At 47.6% G+C, this 19,790-nt stretch overlaps 13 non-coding genes across 13 annotated transcripts; all 13 read right to left on the bottom strand.

Moving 5' to 3' along the window:
• Positions 1-556: 556 nt before the first annotated feature.
• LOC142726129 (U2 spliceosomal RNA) lies at positions 557-747 on the bottom strand. Its single transcript, XR_012876622.1, has one exon. It is a non-coding gene; the product is annotated as a U2 spliceosomal RNA (small nuclear RNA).
• A 1,284-nt stretch (positions 748-2,031) lies between these two features.
• LOC142726187 (U2 spliceosomal RNA) lies at positions 2,032-2,222 on the bottom strand. The gene has a single exon (XR_012876673.1). It is a non-coding gene; the product is annotated as a U2 spliceosomal RNA (small nuclear RNA).
• Positions 2,223-3,522: 1,300 nt separating this feature from the next.
• On the bottom strand, positions 3,523-3,713 carry LOC142726199 (U2 spliceosomal RNA). Its single transcript, XR_012876684.1, has one exon. It is a non-coding gene; the product is annotated as a U2 spliceosomal RNA (small nuclear RNA).
• A 1,282-nt stretch (positions 3,714-4,995) lies between these two features.
• Positions 4,996-5,186, bottom strand: LOC142726178 (U2 spliceosomal RNA). The gene has a single exon (XR_012876666.1). It is a non-coding gene; the product is annotated as a U2 spliceosomal RNA (small nuclear RNA).
• A 1,289-nt stretch (positions 5,187-6,475) lies between these two features.
• LOC142726211 (U2 spliceosomal RNA) lies at positions 6,476-6,666 on the bottom strand. The gene has a single exon (XR_012876695.1). It is a non-coding gene; the product is annotated as a U2 spliceosomal RNA (small nuclear RNA).
• A 1,292-nt stretch (positions 6,667-7,958) lies between these two features.
• LOC142726223 (U2 spliceosomal RNA) lies at positions 7,959-8,149 on the bottom strand. The gene has a single exon (XR_012876706.1). It is a non-coding gene; the product is annotated as a U2 spliceosomal RNA (small nuclear RNA).
• A 1,296-nt stretch (positions 8,150-9,445) lies between these two features.
• Positions 9,446-9,636, bottom strand: LOC142726136 (U2 spliceosomal RNA). Its single transcript, XR_012876628.1, has one exon. It is a non-coding gene; the product is annotated as a U2 spliceosomal RNA (small nuclear RNA).
• A 1,300-nt stretch (positions 9,637-10,936) lies between these two features.
• On the bottom strand, positions 10,937-11,127 carry LOC142726148 (U2 spliceosomal RNA). The gene has a single exon (XR_012876639.1). It is a non-coding gene; the product is annotated as a U2 spliceosomal RNA (small nuclear RNA).
• A 1,280-nt stretch (positions 11,128-12,407) lies between these two features.
• On the bottom strand, positions 12,408-12,598 carry LOC142726170 (U2 spliceosomal RNA). The gene has a single exon (XR_012876659.1). It is a non-coding gene; the product is annotated as a U2 spliceosomal RNA (small nuclear RNA).
• A 1,296-nt stretch (positions 12,599-13,894) lies between these two features.
• On the bottom strand, positions 13,895-14,085 carry LOC142726160 (U2 spliceosomal RNA). Its single transcript, XR_012876650.1, has one exon. It is a non-coding gene; the product is annotated as a U2 spliceosomal RNA (small nuclear RNA).
• Positions 14,086-15,377: 1,292 nt separating this feature from the next.
• Positions 15,378-15,568, bottom strand: LOC142726172 (U2 spliceosomal RNA). The gene has a single exon (XR_012876661.1). It is a non-coding gene; the product is annotated as a U2 spliceosomal RNA (small nuclear RNA).
• Positions 15,569-16,848: 1,280 nt separating this feature from the next.
• On the bottom strand, positions 16,849-17,039 carry LOC142726180 (U2 spliceosomal RNA). Its single transcript, XR_012876667.1, has one exon. It is a non-coding gene; the product is annotated as a U2 spliceosomal RNA (small nuclear RNA).
• Positions 17,040-18,335: 1,296 nt separating this feature from the next.
• On the bottom strand, positions 18,336-18,526 carry LOC142726181 (U2 spliceosomal RNA). The gene has a single exon (XR_012876668.1). It is a non-coding gene; the product is annotated as a U2 spliceosomal RNA (small nuclear RNA).
• Positions 18,527-19,790: the final 1,264 nt, after the last annotated feature.

Below are 19,790 nucleotides of genomic sequence, written 5' to 3' on the forward strand. Positions count from 1 at the left end.
AAATCCAAATTGCTGCTCTCTTTGTAGGCAAGCAAGGCTTTGTTGCAACTGCAATTCTTACTTCTTCTTGAAATGTAGGGACGACAGTACATTCCATCACATCCATCTAGTGTACACAGGTAGGTCCATTGTGGCGGGCAGGCGAGCGGGCGGGCTGCTTTATTGGCTGTTTGCTGTTCCCCTACTCCACTCCACTATTTGACTGTTGTGCTGCATCAATCAATCAATCAATCAATCAATCAATCAATCAATCAATCAGTGGCTGGCTCAGGTGCAGCTCTTTAACTTACCTAAAAGGGAGGGCGGAGAGAAGACAAGGAAGGTGAATGAGGTGTTCCAATGTGAAATGCCGGAAACACAGAAACACAGACGACACACAACAAGAGGTGGCAATCTATTCATTAATTGCATTTAATCAATGAGCTCATTATCACTCATGCATTGTCCAACAGGTGTTGAAATAATGGGATTAAAAGGGGAGATCCCTTCAGAAAGACAGAAACAATAGCAAAGACAAAAAACACTTTTGGAATCTGCTTTTAGTCAACACATAAGGAAAGGGTGCACCGGTCCTGGAAATACTGCAATACCAGGTCAATGCGTGGAGTGGACAGAGCAAGCTCTATTTCCATCTCCCTGTTCTAAAAATCCATTTAATATATGGTCCCCAGATAGGGGACGTATCAGATATTAAACTGATAAGAACAGATACTACACTTGATCTTAGCCAAAAGGCCGAGAAGCGATAACCCGAACGGGCCGCGCGTTGCCCGAGCCTGCCCGATACTGCTGTTCAGCCCTTGCAGCGATTCAGCCTACTTCTAGGCAATTCCATGGGGCCCTGCAGGCTCACACACTCACAGCTACACGGGAGGTGAATAAAGGCCGGAGAGGAAGCCAGACAGGATTTGCTTCTTTTGCTTGCACCACAATGCAGTGCTGAAAGAGGAGGAATCTACATAAAAACGCCTTCCTGGCAACGCCCAAATGCCCTGCTGCCATGCAGATAAACACTGGCAGCGGCAGCAAGTGCATGCCCACAGCCACCCCTTGTTCCTTCACACCTTGTATCAGCTGTAATCCAGTCCAGTCCAGTGCTGCCTGCTGAGCAGCACTGACCAACACTGCCTGGGCCCAGGCTTTTATCTCTGAGGCCCCATTATGATGTCAGAAAGCTGGCTCTGGAATCCTGAGGGCTCCACTATGACACGTGCAAAGTTCCGTCTGAACTTTATATAAGACGGTGAGGCTCAGTCAGTCACTCAGTGTTGCCTGAGAGGGCAACACTGCAACAGCCGGCCGCCAGGCTGTCTTTTTTTTGCACAGCTAGTTGCCTCCAGGAGGCCACAAGAGGGAGACAAGGGACTGCAAAATGGAAAATAGGCATCCACCAACTTTACAGACAACTTCTCCTTGCTCCTACAACCTCCATCCTTGCACAGTTTGTTATTCTTCTAGGTAACATAGTAACAAATCCAAATTGCTGCTCTCTTTGTAGGCAAGCAAGGCTTTGTTGCAACTGCAATTCTTACTTCTTCTTGAAATGTAGGGACGACAGTACATTCCATCACATCCATCTAGTGTACACAGGTAGGTCCATTGTGGCGGGCAGGCGAGCGGGCGGGCTGCTTTATTGGCTGTTTGCTGTTCCCCTACTCCACTCCACTATTTGACTGTTGTGCTGCATCAATCAATCAATCAATCAATCAATCAATCAATCAATCAATCAATCAGTGGCTGGCTCAGGTGCAGCTCTTTAACTTACCTAAAAGGGAGGGCGGAGAGAAGACAAGGAAGGTGAATGAGGTGTTCCAATGTGAAATGCCGGAAACACAGAAACACAGACGACACACAACAAGAGGTGGCAATCTATTCATTAATTGCATTTAATCAATGAGCTCATTATCACTCATGCATTGTCCAACAGGTGTTGAAATAATGGGATTAAAAGGGGAGATCCCTTCAGAAAGACAGAAACAATAGCAAAGACAAAAAACACTTTTGGAATCTGCTTTTAGTCAACACATAAGGAAAGGGTGCACCGGTCCTGGAAATACTGCAATACCAGGTCAATGCGTGGAGTGGACAGAGCAAGCTCTATTTCCATCTCCCTGTTCTAAAAATCCATTTAATATATGGTCCCCAGATAGGGGACGTATCAGATATTAAACTGATAAGAACAGATACTACACTTGATCTTAGCCAAAAGGCCGAGAAGCGATAACCCGAACGGGCCGCGCGTTGCCCGAGCCTGCCCGATACTGCTGTTCAGCCCTTGCAGCGATTCAGCCTACTTCTAGGCAATTCCATGGGGCCCTGCAGGCTCACACACTCACAGCTACACGGGAGGTGAATAAAGGCCGGAGAGGAAGCCAGACAGGATTTGCTTCTTTTGCTTGCACCACAATGCAGTGCTGAAAGAGGAGGAATCTACATAAAAACGCCTTCCTGGCAACGCCCAAATGCCCTGCTGCCATGCAGATAAACACTGGCAGCGGCAGCAAGTGCATGCCCACAGCCACCCCTTGTTCCTTCACACCTTGTATCAGCTGTAATCCAGTCCAGTCCAGTGCTGCCTGCTGAGCAGCACTGACCAACACTGCCTGGGCCCAGGCTTTTATCTCTGAGGCCCCATTATGATGTCAGAAAGCTGGCTCTGGAATCCTGAGGGCTCCACTATGACACGTGCAAAGTTCCGTCTGAACTTTATATAAGACGGTGAGGCTCAGTCAGTCACTCAGTGTTGCCTGAGAGGGCAACACTGCAACAGCCGGCCGCCAGGCTGTCTTTTTTTTGCACAGCTAGTTGCCTCCAGGAGGCCACAAGAGGGAGACAAGGGACTGCAAAATGGAAAATAGGCATCCACCAACTTTACAGACAACTTCTCCTTGCTCCTACAACCTCCATCCTTGCACAGTTTGTTATTCTTCTAGGTAACATAGTAACAAATCCAAATTGCTGCTCTCTTTGTAGGCAAGCAAGGCTTTGTTGCAACTGCAATTCTTACTTCTTCTTGAAATGTAGGGACGACAGTACATTCCATCACATCCATCTAGTGTACACAGGTAGGTCCATTGTGGCGGGCAGGCGAGCGGGCGGGCTGCTTTATTGGCTGTTTGCTGTTCCCCTACTCCACTCCACTATTTGACTGTTGTGCTGCATCAATCAATCAATCAATCAATCAATCAATCAATCAATCAATCAATCAATCAATCAATCAATCAGTGGCTGGCTCAGGTGCAGCTCTTTAACTTACCTAAAAGGGAGGGCGGAGAGAAGACAAGGAAGGTGAATGAGGTGTTCCAATGTGAAATGCCGGAAACACAGAAACACAGACGACACACAACAAGAGGTGGCAATCTATTCATTAATTGCATTTAATCAATGAGCTCATTATCACTCATGCATTGTCCAAAAGGTGTTGAAATAATGGGATTAAAAGGGGAGATCCCTTCAGAAAGACAGAAACAATAGCAAAGACAAAAAACACTTTTGGAATCTGCTTTTAGTCAACACATAAGGAAAGGGTGCACCGGTCCTGGAAATACTGCAATACCAGGTCAATGCGTGGAGTGGACAGAGCAAGCTCTATTTCCATCTCCCTGTTCTAAAAATCCATTTAATATATGGTCCCCAGATAGGGGACGTATCAGATATTAAACTGATAAGAACAGATACTACACTTGATCTTAGCCAAAAGGCCGAGAAGCGATAACCCGAACGGGCCGCGCGTTGCCCGAGCCTGCCCGATACTGCTGTTCAGCCCTTGCAGCGATTCAGCCTACTTCTAGGCAATTCCATGGGGCCCTGCAGGCTCACACACTCACAGCTACACGGGAGGTGAATAAAGGCCGGAGAGGAAGCCAGACAGGATTTGCTTCTTTTGCTTGCACCACAATGCAGTGCTGAAAGAGGAGGAATCTACATAAAAACGCCTTCCTGGCAACGCCCAAATGCCCTGCTGCCATGCAGATAAACACTGGCAGCGGCAGCAAGTGCATGCCCACAGCCACCCCTTGTTCCTTCACACCTTGTATCAGCTGTAATCCAGTCCAGTCCAGTGCTGCCTGCTGAGCAGCACTGACCAACACTGCCTGGGCCCAGGCTTTTATCTCTGAGGCCCCATTATGATGTCAGAAAGCTGGCTCTGGAATCCTGAGGGCTCCACTATGACACGTGCAAAGTTCCGTCTGAACTTTATATAAGACGGTGAGGCTCAGTCAGTCACTCAGTGTTGCCTGAGAGGGCAACACTGCAACAGCCGGCCGCCAGGCTGTCTTTTTTTTGCACAGCTAGTTGCCTCCAGGAGGCCACAAGAGGGAGACAAGGGACTGCAAAATGGAAAATAGGCATCCACCAACTTTACAGACAACTTCTCCTTGCTCCTACAACCTCCATCCTTGCACAGTTTGTTATTCTTCTAGGTAACATAGTAACAAATCCAAATTGCTGCTCTCTTTGTAGGCAAGCAAGGCTTTGTTGCAACTGCAATTCTTACTTCTTCTTGAAATGTAGGGACGACAGTACATTCCATCACATCCATCTAGTGTACACAGGTAGGTCCATTGTGGCGGGCAGGCGAGCGGGCGGGCTGCTTTATTGGCTGTTTGCTGTTCCCCTACTCCACTCCACTATTTGACTGTTGTGCTGCATCAATCAATCAATCAATCAATCAATCAATCAATCAATCAATCAGTGGCTGGCTCAGGTGCAGCTCTTTAACTTACCTAAAAGGGAGGGCGGAGAGAAGACAAGGAAGGTGAATGAGGTGTTCCAATGTGAAATGCCGGAAACACAGAAACACAGACGACACACAACAAGAGGTGGCAATCTATTCATTAATTGCATTTAATCAATGAGCTCATTATCACTCATGCATTGTCCAACAGGTGTTGAAATAATGGGATTAAAAGGGGAGATCCCTTCACAGAAAGACAGAAACAATAGCAAAGACAAAAAACACTTTTGGAATCTGCTTTTAGTCAACACATAAGGAAAGGGTGCACCGGTCCTGGAAATACTGCAATACCAGGTCAATGCGTGGAGTGGACAGAGCAAGCTCTATTTCCATCTCCCTGTTCTAAAAATCCATTTAATATATGGTCCACAGATAGGGGACGTATCAGATATTAAACTGATAAGAACAGATACTACACTTGATCTTAGCCAAAAGGCCGAGAAGCGATAACCCGAACGGGCCGCGCGTTGCCCGAGCCTGCCCGATACTGCTGTTCAGCCCTTGCAGCGATTCAGCCTACTTCTAGGCAATTCCATGGGGCCATGCAGGCTCACACACTCACAGCTACACGGGAGGTGAATAAAGGCCGGAGAGGAAGCCAGACAGGATTTGCTTCTTTTGCTTGCACCACAATGCAGTGCTGAAAGAGGAGGAATCTACATAAAAACGCCTTCCTGGCAACGCCCAAATGCCCTGCTGCCATGCAGATAAACACTGGCAGCGGCAGCAAGTGCATGCCCACAGCCACCCCTTGTTCCTTCACACCTTGTATCAGCTGTAATCCAGTCCAGTCCAGTGCTGCCTGCTGAGCAGCACTGACCAACACTGCCTGGGCCCAGGCTTTTATCTCTGAGGCCCCATTATGATGTCAGAAAGCTGGCTCTGGAATCCTGAGGGCTCCACTATGACACGTGCAAAGTTCCGTCTGAACTTTATATAAGACGGTGAGGCTCAGTCAGTCACTCAGTGTTGCCTGAGAGGGCAACACTGCAACAGCCGGCCGCCAGGCTGTCTTTTTTTTTGCACAGCTAGTTGCCTCCAGGAGGCCACAAGAGGGAGACAAGGGACTGCAAAATGGAAAATAGGCATCCACCAACTTTACAGACAACTTCTCCTTGCTCCTACAACCTCCATCCTTGCACAGTTTGTTATTCTTCTAGGTAACATAGTAACAAATCCAAATTGCTGCTCTCTTTGTAGGCAAGCAAGGCTTTGTTGCAACTGCAATTCTTACTTCTTCTTGAAATGTAGGGACGACAGTACATTCCATCACATCCATCTAGTGTACACAGGTAGGTCCATTGTGGCGGGCAGGCGAGCGGGCGGGCTGCTTTATTGGCTGTTTGCTGTTCCCCTACTCCACTCCACTATTTGACTGTTGTGCTGCATCAATCAATCAATCAATCAATCAATCAATCAATCAATCAATCAATCAATCAGTGGCTGGCTCAGGTGCAGCTCTTTAACTTACCTAAAAGGGAGGGCGGAGAGAAGACAAGGAAGGTGAATGAGGTGTTCCAATGTGAAATGCCGGAAACACAGAAACACAGACGACACACAACAAGAGGTGGCAATCTATTCATTAATTGCATTTAATCAATGAGCTCATTATCACTCATGCATTGTCCAACAGGTGTTGAAATAATGGGATTAAAAGGGGAGATCCCTTCAGAAAGACAGAAACAATAGCAAAGACAAAAAACACTTTTGGAATCTGCTTTTAGTCAACACATAAGGAAAGGGTGCACCGGTCCTGGAAATACTGCAATACCAGGTCAATGCGTGGAGTGGACAGAGCAAGCTCTATTTCCATCTCCCTGTTCTAAAAATCCATTTAATATATGGTCCCCAGATAGGGGACGTATCAGATATTAAACTGATAAGAACAGATACTACACTTGATCTTAGCCAAAAGGCCGAGAAGCGATAACCCGAACGGGCCGCGCGTTGCCCGAGCCTGCCCGATACTGCTGTTCAGCCCTTGCAGCGATTCAGCCTACTTCTAGGCAATTCCATGGGGCCCTGCAGGCTCACACACTCACAGCTACACGGGAGGTGAATAAAGGCCGGAGAGGAAGCCAGACAGGATTTGCTTCTTTTGCTTGCACCACAATGCAGTGCTGAAAGAGGAGGAATCTACATAAAAACGCCTTCCTGGCAACGCCCAAATGCCCTGCTGCCATGCAGATAAACACTGGCAGCGGCAGCAAGTGCATGCCCACAGCCACCCCTTGTTCCTTCACACCTTGTATCAGCTGTAATCCAGTCCAGTCCAGTGCTGCCTGCTGAGCAGCACTGACCAACACTGCCTGGGCCCAGGCTTTTATCTCTGAGGCCCCATTATGATGTCAGAAAGCTGGCTCTGGAATCCTGAGGGCTCCACTATGACACGTGCAAAGTTCCGTCTGAACTTTATATAAGACGGTGAGGCTCAGTCAGTCACTCAGTGTTGCCTGAGAGGGCAACACTGCAACAGCCGGCCGCCAGGCTGTCTTTTTTTTGCACAGCTAGTTGCCTCCAGGAGGCCACAAGAGGGAGACAAGGGACTGCAAAATGGAAAATAGGCATCCACCAACTTTACAGACAACTTCTCCTTGCTCCTACAACCTCCATCCTTGCACAGTTTGTTATTCTTCTAGGTAACATAGTAACAAATCCAAATTGCTGCTCTCTTTGTAGGCAAGCAAGGCTTTGTTGCAACTGCAATTCTTACTTCTTCTTGAAATGTAGGGACGACAGTACATTCCATCACATCCATCTAGTGTACACAGGTAGGTCCATTGTGGCGGGCAGGCGAGCGGGCGGGCTGCTTTATTGGCTGTTTGCTGTTCCCCTACTCCACTCCACTATTTGACTGTTGTGCTGCATCAATCAATCAATCAATCAATCAATCAATCAATCAATCAATCAATCAATCAATCAGTGGCTGGCTCAGGTGCAGCTCTTTAACTTACCTAAAAGGGAGGGCGGAGAGAAGACAAGGAAGGTGAATGAGGTGTTCCAATGTGAAATGCCGGAAACACAGAAACACAGACGACACACAACAAGAGGTGGCAATCTATTCATTAATTGCATTTAATCAATGAGCTCATTATCACTCATGCATTGTCCAACAGGTGTTGAAATAATGGGATTAAAAGGGGAGATCCCTTCAGAAAGACAGAAACAATAGCAAAGACAAAAAACACTTTTGGAATCTGCTTTTAGTCAACACATAAGGAAAGGGTGCACCGGTCCTGGAAATACTGCAATACCAGGTCAATGCGTGGAGTGGACAGAGCAAGCTCTATTTCCATCTCCCTGTTCTAAAAATCCATTTAATATATGGTCCCCAGATAGGGGACGTATCAGATATTAAACTGATAAGAACAGATACTACACTTGATCTTAGCCAAAAGGCCGAGAAGCGATAACCCGAACGGGCCGCGCGTTGCCCGAGCCTGCCCGATACTGCTGTTCAGCCCTTGCAGCGATTCAGCCTACTTCTAGGCAATTCCATGGGGCCCTGCAGGCTCACACACTCACAGCTACACGGGAGGTGAATAAAGGCCGGAGAGGAAGCCAGACAGGATTTGCTTCTTTTGCTTGCACCACAATGCAGTGCTGAAAGAGGAGGAATCTACATAAAAACGCCTTCCTGGCAACGCCCAAATGCCCTGCTGCCATGCAGATAAACACTGGCAGCGGCAGCAAGTGCATGCCCACAGCCACCCCTTGTTCCTTCACACCTTGTATCAGCTGTAATCCAGTCCAGTCCAGTGCTGCCTGCTGAGCAGCACTGACCAACACTGCCTGGGCCCAGGCTTTTATCTCTGAGGCCCCATTATGATGTCAGAAAGCTGGCTCTGGAATCCTGAGGGCTCCACTATGACACGTGCAAAGTTCCGTCTGAACTTTATATAAGACGGTGAGGCTCAGTCAGTCACTCAGTGTTGCCTGAGAGGGCAACACTGCAACAGCCGGCCGCCAGGCTGTCTTTTTTTTGCACAGCTAGTTGCCTCCAGGAGGCCACAAGAGGGAGACAAGGGACTGCAAAATGGAAAATAGGCATCCACCAACTTTACAGACAACTTCTCCTTGCTCCTACAACCTCCATCCTTGCACAGTTTGTTATTCTTCTAGGTAACATAGTAACAAATCCAAATTGCTGCTCTCTTTGTAGGCAAGCAAGGCTTTGTTGCAACTGCAATTCTTACTTCTTCTTGAAATGTAGGGACGACAGTACATTCCATCACATCCATCTAGTGTACACAGGTAGGTCCATTGTGGCGGGCAGGCGAGCGGGCGGGCTGCTTTATTGGCTGTTTGCTGTTCCCCTACTCCACTCCACTATTTGACTGTTGTGCTGCATCAATCAATCAATCAATCAATCAATCAATCAATCAATCAATCAATCAATCAATCAATCAGTGGCTGGCTCAGGTGCAGCTCTTTAACTTACCTAAAAGGGAGGGCGGAGAGAAGACAAGGAAGGTGAATGAGGTGTTCCAATGTGAAATGCCGGAAACACAGAAACACAGACGACACACAACAAGAGGTGGCAATCTATTCATTAATTGCATTTAATCAATGAGCTCATTATCACTCATGCATTGTCCAACAGGTGTTGAAATAATGGGATTAAAAGGGGAGATCCCTTCAGAAAGACAGAAACAATAGCAAAGACAAAAAACACTTTTGGAATCTGCTTTTAGTCAACACATAAGGAAAGGGTGCACCGGTCCTGGAAATACTGCAATACCAGGTCAATGCGTGGAGTGGACAGAGCAAGCTCTATTTCCATCTCCCTGTTCTAAAAATCCATTTAATATATGGTCCCCAGATAGGGGACGTATCAGATATTAAACTGATAAGAACAGATACTACACTTGATCTTAGCCAAAAGGCCGAGAAGCGATAACCCGAACGGGCCGCGCGTTGCCCGAGCCTGCCCGATACTGCTGTTCAGCCCTTGCAGCGATTCAGCCTACTTCTAGGCAATTCCATGGGGCCCTGCAGGCTCACACACTCACAGCTACACGGGAGGTGAATAAAGGCCGGAGAGGAAGCCAGACAGGATTTGCTTCTTTTGCTTGCACCACAATGCAGTGCTGAAAGAGGAGGAATCTACATAAAAACGCCTTCCTGGCAACGCCCAAATGCCCTGCTGCCATGCAGATAAACACTGGCAGCGGCAGCAAGTGCATGCCCACAGCCACCCCTTGTTCCTTCACACCTTGTATCAGCTGTAATCCAGTCCAGTCCAGTGCTGCCTGCTGAGCAGCACTGACCAACACTGCCTGGGCCCAGGCTTTTATCTCTGAGGCCCCATTATGATGTCAGAAAGCTGGCTCTGGAATCCTGAGGGCTCCACTATGACACGTGCAAAGTTCCGTCTGAACTTTATATAAGACGGTGAGGCTCAGTCAGTCACTCAGTGTTGCCTGAGAGGGCAACACTGCAACAGCCGGCCGCCAGGCTGTCTTTTTTTTGCACAGCTAGTTGCCTCCAGGAGGCCACAAGAGGGAGACAAGGGACTGCAAAATGGAAAATAGGCATCCACCAACTTTACAGACAACTTCTCCTTGCTCCTACAACCTCCATCCTTGCACAGTTTGTTATTCTTCTAGGTAACATAGTAACAAATCCAAATTGCTGCTCTCTTTGTAGGCAAGCAAGGCTTTGTTGCAACTGCAATTCTTACTTCTTCTTGAAATGTAGGGACGACAGTACATTCCATCACATCCATCTAGTGTACACAGGTAGGTCCATTGTGGCGGGCAGGCGAGCGGGCGGGCTGCTTTATTGGCTGTTTGCTGTTCCCCTACTCCACTCCACTATTTGACTGTTGTGCTGCATCAATCAATCAATCAATCAATCAATCAATCAATCAATCAATCAATCAATCAATCAATCAATCAGTGGCTGGCTCAGGTGCAGCTCTTTAACTTACCTAAAAGGGAGGGCGGAGAGAAGACAAGGAAGGTGAATGAGGTGTTCCAATGTGAAATGCCGGAAACACAGAAACACAGACGACACACAACAAGAGGTGGCAATCTATTCATTAATTGCATTTAATCAATGAGCTCATTATCACTCATGCATTGTCCAACAGGTGTTGAAATAATGGGATTAAAAGGGGAGATCCCTTCAGAAAGACAGAAACAATAGCAAAGACAAAAAACACTTTTGGAATCTGCTTTTAGTCAACACATAAGGAAAGGGTGCACCGGTCCTGGAAATACTGCAATACCAGGTCAATGCGTGGAGTGGACAGAGCAAGCTCTATTTCCATCTCCCTGTTCTAAAAATCCATTTAATATATGGTCCCCAGATAGGGGACGTATCAGATATTAAACTGATAAGAACAGATACTACACTTGATCTTAGCCAAAAGGCCGAGAAGCGATAACCCGAACGGGCCGCGCGTTGCCCGAGCCTGCCCGATACTGCTGTTCAGCCCTTGCAGCGATTCAGCCTACTTCTAGGCAATTCCATGGGGCCCTGCAGGCTCACACACTCACAGCTACACGGGAGGTGAATAAAGGCCGGAGAGGAAGCCAGACAGGATTTGCTTCTTTTGCTTGCACCACAATGCAGTGCTGAAAGAGGAGGAATCTACATAAAAACGCCTTCCTGGCAACGCCCAAATGCCCTGCTGCCATGCAGATAAACACTGGCAGCGGCAGCAAGTGCATGCCCACAGCCACCCCTTGTTCCTTCACACCTTGTATCAGCTGTAATCCAGTCCAGTCCAGTGCTGCCTGCTGAGCAGCACTGACCAACACTGCCTGGGCCCAGGCTTTTATCTCTGAGGCCCCATTATGATGTCAGAAAGCTGGCTCTGGAATCCTGAGGGCTCCACTATGACACGTGCAAAGTTCCGTCTGAACTTTATATAAGACGGTGAGGCTCAGTCAGTCACTCAGTGTTGCCTGAGAGGGCAACACTGCAACAGCCGGCCGCCAGGCTGTCTTTTTTTTGCACAGCTAGTTGCCTCCAGGAGGCCACAAGAGGGAGACAAGGGACTGCAAAATGGAAAATAGGCATCCACCAACTTTACAGATAACTTCTCCTTGCTCCTACAACCTCCATCCTTGCACAGTTTGTTATTCTTCTAGGTAACATAGTAACAAATCCAAATTGCTGCTCTCTTTGTAGGCAAGCAAGGCTTTGTTGCAACTGCAATTCTTACATCTTCTTGAAATGTAGGGACGACAGTACATTCCATCACATCCATCTAGTGTACACAGGTAGGTCCATTGTGGCGGGCAGGCGAGCGGGCGGGCTGCTTTATTGGCTGTTTGCTGTTCCCCTACTCCACTCCACTATTTGACTGTTGTGCTGCATCAATCAATCAATCAATCAATCAATCAATCAATCAATCAATCAGTGGCTGGCTCAGGTGCAGCTCTTTAACTTACCTAAAAGGGAGGGCGGAGAGAAGACAAGGAAGGTGAATGAGGTGTTCCAATGTGAAATGCCGGAAACACAGAAACACAGACGACACACAACAAGAGGTGGCAATCTATTCATTAATTGCATTTAATCAATGAGCTCATTATCACTCATGCATTGTCCAACAGGTGTTGAAATAATGGGATTAAAAGGGGAGATCCCTTCAGAAAGACAGAAACAATAGCAAAGACAAAAAACACTTTTGGAATCTGCTTTTAGTCAACACATAAGGAAAGGGTGCACCGGTCCTGGAAATACTGCAATACCAGGTCAATGCATGGAGTGGACAGAGCAAGCTCTATTTCCATCTCCCTGTTCTAAAAATCCATTTAATATATGGTCCCCAGATAGGGGACGTATCAGATATTAAACTGATAAGAACAGATACTACACTTGATCTTAGCCAAAAGGCCGAGAAGCGATAACCCGAACGGGCCGCGCGTTGCCCGAGCCTGCCCGATACTGCTGTTCAGCCCTTGCAGCGATTCAGCCTACTTCTAGGCAATTCCATGGGGCCCTGCAGGCTCACACACTCACAGCTACACGGGAGGTGAATAAAGGCCGGAGAGGAAGCCAGACAGGATTTGCTTCTTTTGCTTGCACCACAATGCAGTGCTGAAAGAGGAGGAATCTACATAAAAACGCCTTCCTGGCAACGCCCAAATGCCCTGCTGCCATGCAGATAAACACTGGCAGCGGCAGCAAGTGCATGCCCACAGCCACCCCTTGTTCCTTCACACCTTGTATCAGCTGTAATCCAGTCCAGTCCAGTGCTGCCTGCTGAGCAGCACTGACCAACACTGCCTGGGCCCAGGCTTTTATCTCTGAGGCCCCATTATGATGTCAGAAAGCTGGCTCTGGAATCCTGAGGGCTCCACTATGACACGTGCAAAGTTCCGTCTGAACTTTATATAAGACGGTGAGGCTCAGTCAGTCACTCAGTGTTGCCTGAGAGGGCAACACTGCAACAGCCGGCCGCCAGGCTGTCTTTTTTTTGCACAGCTAGTTGCCTCCAGGAGGCCACAAGAGGGAGACAAGGGACTGCAAAATGGAAAATAGGCATCCACCAACTTTACAGACAACTTCTCCTTGCTCCTACAACCTCCATCCTTGCACAGTTTGTTATTCTTCTAGGTAACATAGTAACAAATCCAAATTGCTGCTCTCTTTGTAGGCAAGCAAGGCTTTGTTGCAACTGCAATTCTTACTTCTTCTTGAAATGTAGGGACGACAGTACATTCCATCACATCCATCTAGTGTACACAGGTAGGTCCATTGTGGCGGGCAGGCGAGCGGGCGGGCTGCTTTATTGGCTGTTTGCTGTTCCCCTACTCCACTCCACTATTTGACTGTTGTGCTGCATCAATCAATCAATCAATCAATCAATCAATCAATCAATCAATCAATCAATCAATCAATCAGTGGCTGGCTCAGGTGCAGCTCTTTAACTTACCTAAAAGGGAGGGCGGAGAGAAGACAAGGAAGGTGAATGAGGTGTTCCAATGTGAAATGCCGGAAACACAGAAACACAGACGACACACAACAAGAGGTGGCAATCTATTCATTAATTGCATTTAATCAATGAGCTCATTATCACTCATGCATTGTCCAACAGGTGTTGAAATAATGGGATTAAAAGGGGAGATCCCTTCAGAAAGACAGAAACAATAGCAAAGACAAAAAACACTTTTGGAATCTGCTTTTAGTCAACACATAAGGAAAGGGTGCACCGGTCCTGGAAATACTGCAATACCAGGTCAATGCGTGGAGTGGACAGAGCAAGCTCTATTTCCATCTCCCTGTTCTAAAAATCCATTTAATATATGGTCCCCAGATAGGGGACGTATCAGATATTAAACTGATAAGAACAGATACTACACTTGATCTTAGCCAAAAGGCCGAGAAGCGATAACCCGAACGGGCCGCGCGTTGCCCGAGCCTGCCCGATACTGCTGTTCAGCCCTTGCAGCGATTCAGCCTACTTCTAGGCAATTCCATGGGGCCCTGCAGGCTCACACACTCACAGCTACACGGGAGGTGAATAAAGGCCGGAGAGGAAGCCAGACAGGATTTGCTTCTTTTGCTTGCACCACAATGCAGTGCTGAAAGAGGAGGAATCTACATAAAAACGCCTTCCTGGCAACGCCCAAATGCCCTGCTGCCATGCAGATAAACACTGGCAGCGGCAGCAAGTGCATGCCCACAGCCACCCCTTGTTCCTTCACACCTTGTATCAGCTGTAATCCAGTCCAGTCCAGTGCTGCCTGCTGAGCAGCACTGACCAACACTGCCTGGGCCCAGGCTTTTATCTCTGAGGCCCCATTATGATGTCAGAAAGCTGGCTCTGGAATCCTGAGGGCTCCACTATGACACGTGCAAAGTTCCGTCTGAACTTTATATAAGACGGTGAGGCTCAGTCAGTCACTCAGTGTTGCCTGAGAGGGCAACACTGCAACAGCCGGCCGCCAGGCTGTCTTTTTTTTGCACAGCTAGTTGCCTCCAGGAGGCCACAAGAGGGAGACAAGGGACTGCAAAATGGAAAATAGGCATCCACCAACTTTACAGACAACTTCTCCTTGCTCCTACAACCTCCATCCTTGCACAGTTTGTTATTCTTCTAGGTAACATAGTAACAAATCCAAATTGCTGCTCTCTTTGTAGGCAAGCAAGGCTTTGTTGCAACTGCAATTCTTACTTCTTCTTGAAATGTAGGGACGACAGTACATTCCATCACATCCATCTAGTGTACACAGGTAGGTCCATTGTGGCGGGCAGGCGAGCGGGCGGGCTGCTTTATTGGCTGTTTGCTGTTCCCCTACTCCACTCCACTATTTGACTGTTGTGCTGCATCAATCAATCAATCAATCAATCAATCAATCAATCAATCAATCAATCAATCAATCAGTGGCTGGCTCAGGTGCAGCTCTTTAACTTACCTAAAAGGGAGGGCGGAGAGAAGACAAGGAAGGTGAATGAGGTGTTCCAATGTGAAATGCCGGAAACACAGAAACACAGACGACACACAACAAGAGGTGGCAATCTATTCATTAATTGCATTTAATCAATGAGCTCATTATCACTCATGCATTGTCCAACAGGTGTTGAAATAATGGGATTAAAAGGGGAGATCCCTTCAGAAAGACAGAAACAATAGCAAAGACAAAAAACACTTTTGGAATCTGCTTTTAGTCAACACATAAGGAAAGGGTGCACCGGTCCTGGAAATACTGCAATACCAGGTCAATGCGTGGAGTGGACAGAGCAAGCTCTATTTCCATCTCCCTGTTCTAAAAATCCATTTAATATATGGTCCCCAGATAGGGGACGTATCAGATATTAAACTGATAAGAACAGATACTACACTTGATCTTAGCCAAAAGGCCGAGAAGCGATAACCCGAACGGGCCGCGCGTTGCCCGAGCCTGCCCGATACTGCTGTTCAGCCCTTGCAGCGATTCAGCCTACTTCTAGGCAATTCCATGGGGCCCTGCAGGCTCACACACTCACAGCTACACGGGAGGTGAATAAAGGCCGGAGAGGAAGCCAGACAGGATTTGCTTCTTTTGCTTGCACCACAATGCAGTGCTGAAAGAGGAGGAATCTACATAAAAACGCCTTCCTGGCAACGCCCAAATGCCCTGCTGCCATGCAGATAAACACTGGCAGCGGCAGCAAGTGCATGCCCACAGCCACCCCTTGTTCCTTCACACCTTGTATCAGCTGTAATCCAGTCCAGTCCAGTGCTGCCTGCTGAGCAGCACTGACCAACACTGCCTGGGCCCAGGCTTTTATCTCTGAGGCCCCATTATGATGTCAGAAAGCTGGCTCTGGAATCCTGAGGGCTCCACTATGACACGTGCAAAGTTCCGTCTGAACTTTATATAAGACGGTGAGGCTCAGTCAGTCACTCAGTGTTGCCTGAGAGGGCAACACTGCAACAGCCGGCCGCCAGGCTGTCTTTTTTTTGCACAGCTAGTTGCCTCCAGGAGGCCACAAGAGGGAGACAAGGGACTGCAAAATGGAAAATAGGCATCCACCAACTTTACAGACAACTTCTCCTTGCTCCTACAACCTCCATCCTTGCACAGTTTGTTATTCTTCTAGGTAACATAGTAACAAATCCAAATTGCTGCTCTCTTTGTAGGCAAGCAAGGCTTTGTTGCAACTGCAATTCTTACTTCTTCTTGAAATGTAGGGACGACAGTACATTCCATCACATCCATCTAGTGTACACAGGTAGGTCCATTGTGGCGGGCAGGCGAGCGGGCGGGCTGCTTTATTGGCTGTTTGCTGTTCCCCTACTCCACTCCACTATTTGACTGTTGTGCTGCATCAATCAATCAATCAATCAATCAATCAGTCAATCAATCAATCAGTGGCTGGCTCAGGTGCAGCTCTTTAACTTACCTAAAAGGGAGGGCGGAGAGAAGACAAGGAAGGTGAATGAGGTGTTCCAATGTGAAATGCCGGAAACACAGAAACACAGACGACACACAACAAGAGGTGGCAATCTATTCATTAATTGCATTTAATCAATGAGCTCATTATCACTCATGCATTGTCCAACAGGTGTTGAAATAATGGGATTAAAAGGGGAGATCCCTTCAGAAAGACAGAAACAATAGCAAAGACAAAAAACACTTTTGGAATCTGCTTTTAGTCAACACATAAGGAAAGGGTGCACCGGTCCTGGAAATACTGCAATACCAGGTCAATGCGTGGAGTGGACAGAGCAAGCTCTATTTCCATCTCCCTGTTCTAAAAATCCATTTAATATATGGTCCCCAGATAGGGGACGTATCAGATATTAAACTGATAAGAACAGATACTACACTTGATCTTAGCCAAAAGGCCGAGAAGCGATAACCCGAACGGGCCGCGCGTTGCCCGAGCCTGCCCGATACTGCTGTTCAGCCCTTGCAGCGATTCAGCCTACTTCTAGGCAATTCCATGGGGCCCTGCAGGCTCACACACTCACAGCTACACGGGAGGTGAATAAAGGCCGGAGAGGAAGCCAGACAGGATTTGCTTCTTTTGCTTGCACCACAATGCAGCGCTGAAAGAGGAGGAATCTACATAAAAACGCCTTCCTGGCAACGCCCAAATGCCCTGCTGCCATGCAGATAAACACTGGCAGCGGCAGCAAGTGCATGCCCACAGCCACCCCTTGTTCCTTCACACCTTGTATCAGCTGTAATCCAGTCCAGTCCAGTGCTGCCTGCTGAGCAGCACTGACCAACACTGCCTGGGCCCAGGCTTTTATCTCTGAGGCCCCATTATGATGTCAGAAAGCTGGCTCTGGAATCCTGAGGGCTCCACTATGACACGTGCAAAGTTCCGTCTGAACTTTATATAAGACGGTGAGGCTCAGTCAGTCACTCAGTGTTGCCTGAGAGGGCAACACTGCAACAGCCGGCCGCCAGGCTGTCTTTTTTTTGCACAGCTAGTTGCCTCCAGGAGGCCACAAGAGGGAGACAAGGGACTGCAAAATGGAAAATAGGCATCCACCAACTTTACAGACAACTTCTCCTTGCTCCTACAACCTCCATCCTTGCACAGTTTGTTATTCTTCTAGGTAACATAGTAACAAATCCAAATTGCTGCTCTCTTTGTAGGCAAGCAAGGCTTTGTTGCAACTGCAATTCTTACTTCTTCTTGAAATGTAGGGACGACAGTACATTCCATCACATCCATCTAGTGTACACAGGTAGGTCCATTGTGGCGGGCAGGCGAGCGGGCGGGCTGCTTTATTGGCTGTTTGCTGTTCCCCTACTCCACTCCACTATTTGACTGTTGTGCTGCATCAATCAATCAATCAATCAATCAATCAATCAATCAATCAATCAATCAATCAATCAATCAGTGGCTGGCTCAGGTGCAGCTCTTTAACTTACCTAAAAGGGAGGGCGGAGAGAAGACAAGGAAGGTGAATGAGGTGTTCCAATGTGAAATGCCGGAAACACAGAAACACAGACGACACACAACAAGAGGTGGCAATCTATTCATTAATTGCATTTAATCAATGAGCTCATTATCACTCATGCATTGTCCAACAGGTGTTGAAATAATGGGATTAAAAGGGGAGATCCCTTCAGAAAGACAGAAACAATAGCAAAGACAAAAAACACTTTTGGAATCTGCTTTTAGTCAACACATAAGGAAAGGGTGCACCGGTCCTGGAAATACTGCAATACCAGGTCAATGCGTGGAGTGGACAGAGCAAGCTCTATTTCCATCTCCCTGTTCTAAAAATCCATTTAATATATGGTCCCCAGATAGGGGACGTATCAGATATTAAACTGATAAGAACAGATACTACACTTGATCTTAGCCAAAAGGCCGAGAAGCGATAACCCGAACGGGCCGCGCGTTGCCCGAGCCTGCCCGATACTGCTGTTCAGCCCTTGCAGCGATTCAGCCTACTTCTAGGCAATTCCATGGGGCCCTGCAGGCTCACACACTCACAGCTACACGGGAGGTGAATAAAGGCCGGAGAGGAAGCCAGACAGGATTTGCTTCTTTTGCTTGCACCACAATGCAGTGCTGAAAGAGGAGGAATCTACATAAAAACGCCTTCCTTGCATCGCCCAAATGCCCTGCTGCCATGCAGATAAACACTGGCAGCGGCAGCAAGTGCATGCCCACAGCCACCCCTTGTTCCTTCACACCTTGTATCAGCTGTAATCCAGTCCAGTCCAGTGCTGCCTGCTGAGCAGCACTGACCAACACTGCCTGGGCCCAGGCTTTTATCTCTGAGGCCCCATTATGATGTCAGAAAGCTGGCTCTGGAATCCTGAGGGCTCCACTATGACACGTGCAAAGTTCCGTCTGAACTTTATATAAGACGGTGAGGCTCAGTCAGTCACTCAGTGTTGCCTGAGAGGGCAACACTGCAACAGCCGGCCGCCAGGCTGTCTTTTTTTTGCACAGCTAGTTGCCTCCAGGAGGCCACAAGAGGGAGACAAGGGACTGCAAAATGGAAAATAGGCATCCACCAACTTTACAGACAACTTCTCCTTGCTCCTACAACCTCCATCCTTGCACAGTTTGTTATTCTTCTAGGTAACATAGTAACAAATCCAAATTGCTGCTCTCTTTGTAGGCAAGCAAGGCTTTGTTGCAACTGCAATTCTTACTTCTTCTTGAAATGTAGGGACGACAGTACATTCCATCACATCCATCTAGTGTACTCAGGTAGGTCCATTGTGGCGGGCAGGCGAGCGGGCGGGCTGCTTTATTGGCTGTTTGCTGTTCCCCTACTCCACTCCACTATTTGACTGTTGTGCTGCATCAATCAATCAATCAATCAATCAATCAATCAATCAATCAATCAATCAATCAATCAATCAGTGGCTGGCTCAGGTGCAGCTCTTTAACTTACCTAAAAGGGAGGGCGGAGAGAAGACAAGGAAGGTGAATGAGGTGTTCCAATGTGAAATGCCGGAAACACAGAAACACAGACGACACACAACAAGAGGTGGCAATCTATTCATTAATTGCATTTAATCAATGAGCTCATTATCACTCATGCATTGTCCAACAGGTGTTGAAATAATGGGATTAAAAGGGGAGATCCCTTCAGAAAGACAGAAACAATAGCAAAGACAAAAAACAC

This window comes from Rhinoderma darwinii, unplaced genomic scaffold (assembly GCF_050947455.1).
Source record: "Rhinoderma darwinii isolate aRhiDar2 unplaced genomic scaffold, aRhiDar2.hap1 Scaffold_610, whole genome shotgun sequence".
Taxonomy (NCBI): Eukaryota; Metazoa; Chordata; class Amphibia; order Anura; family Rhinodermatidae; genus Rhinoderma; species Rhinoderma darwinii.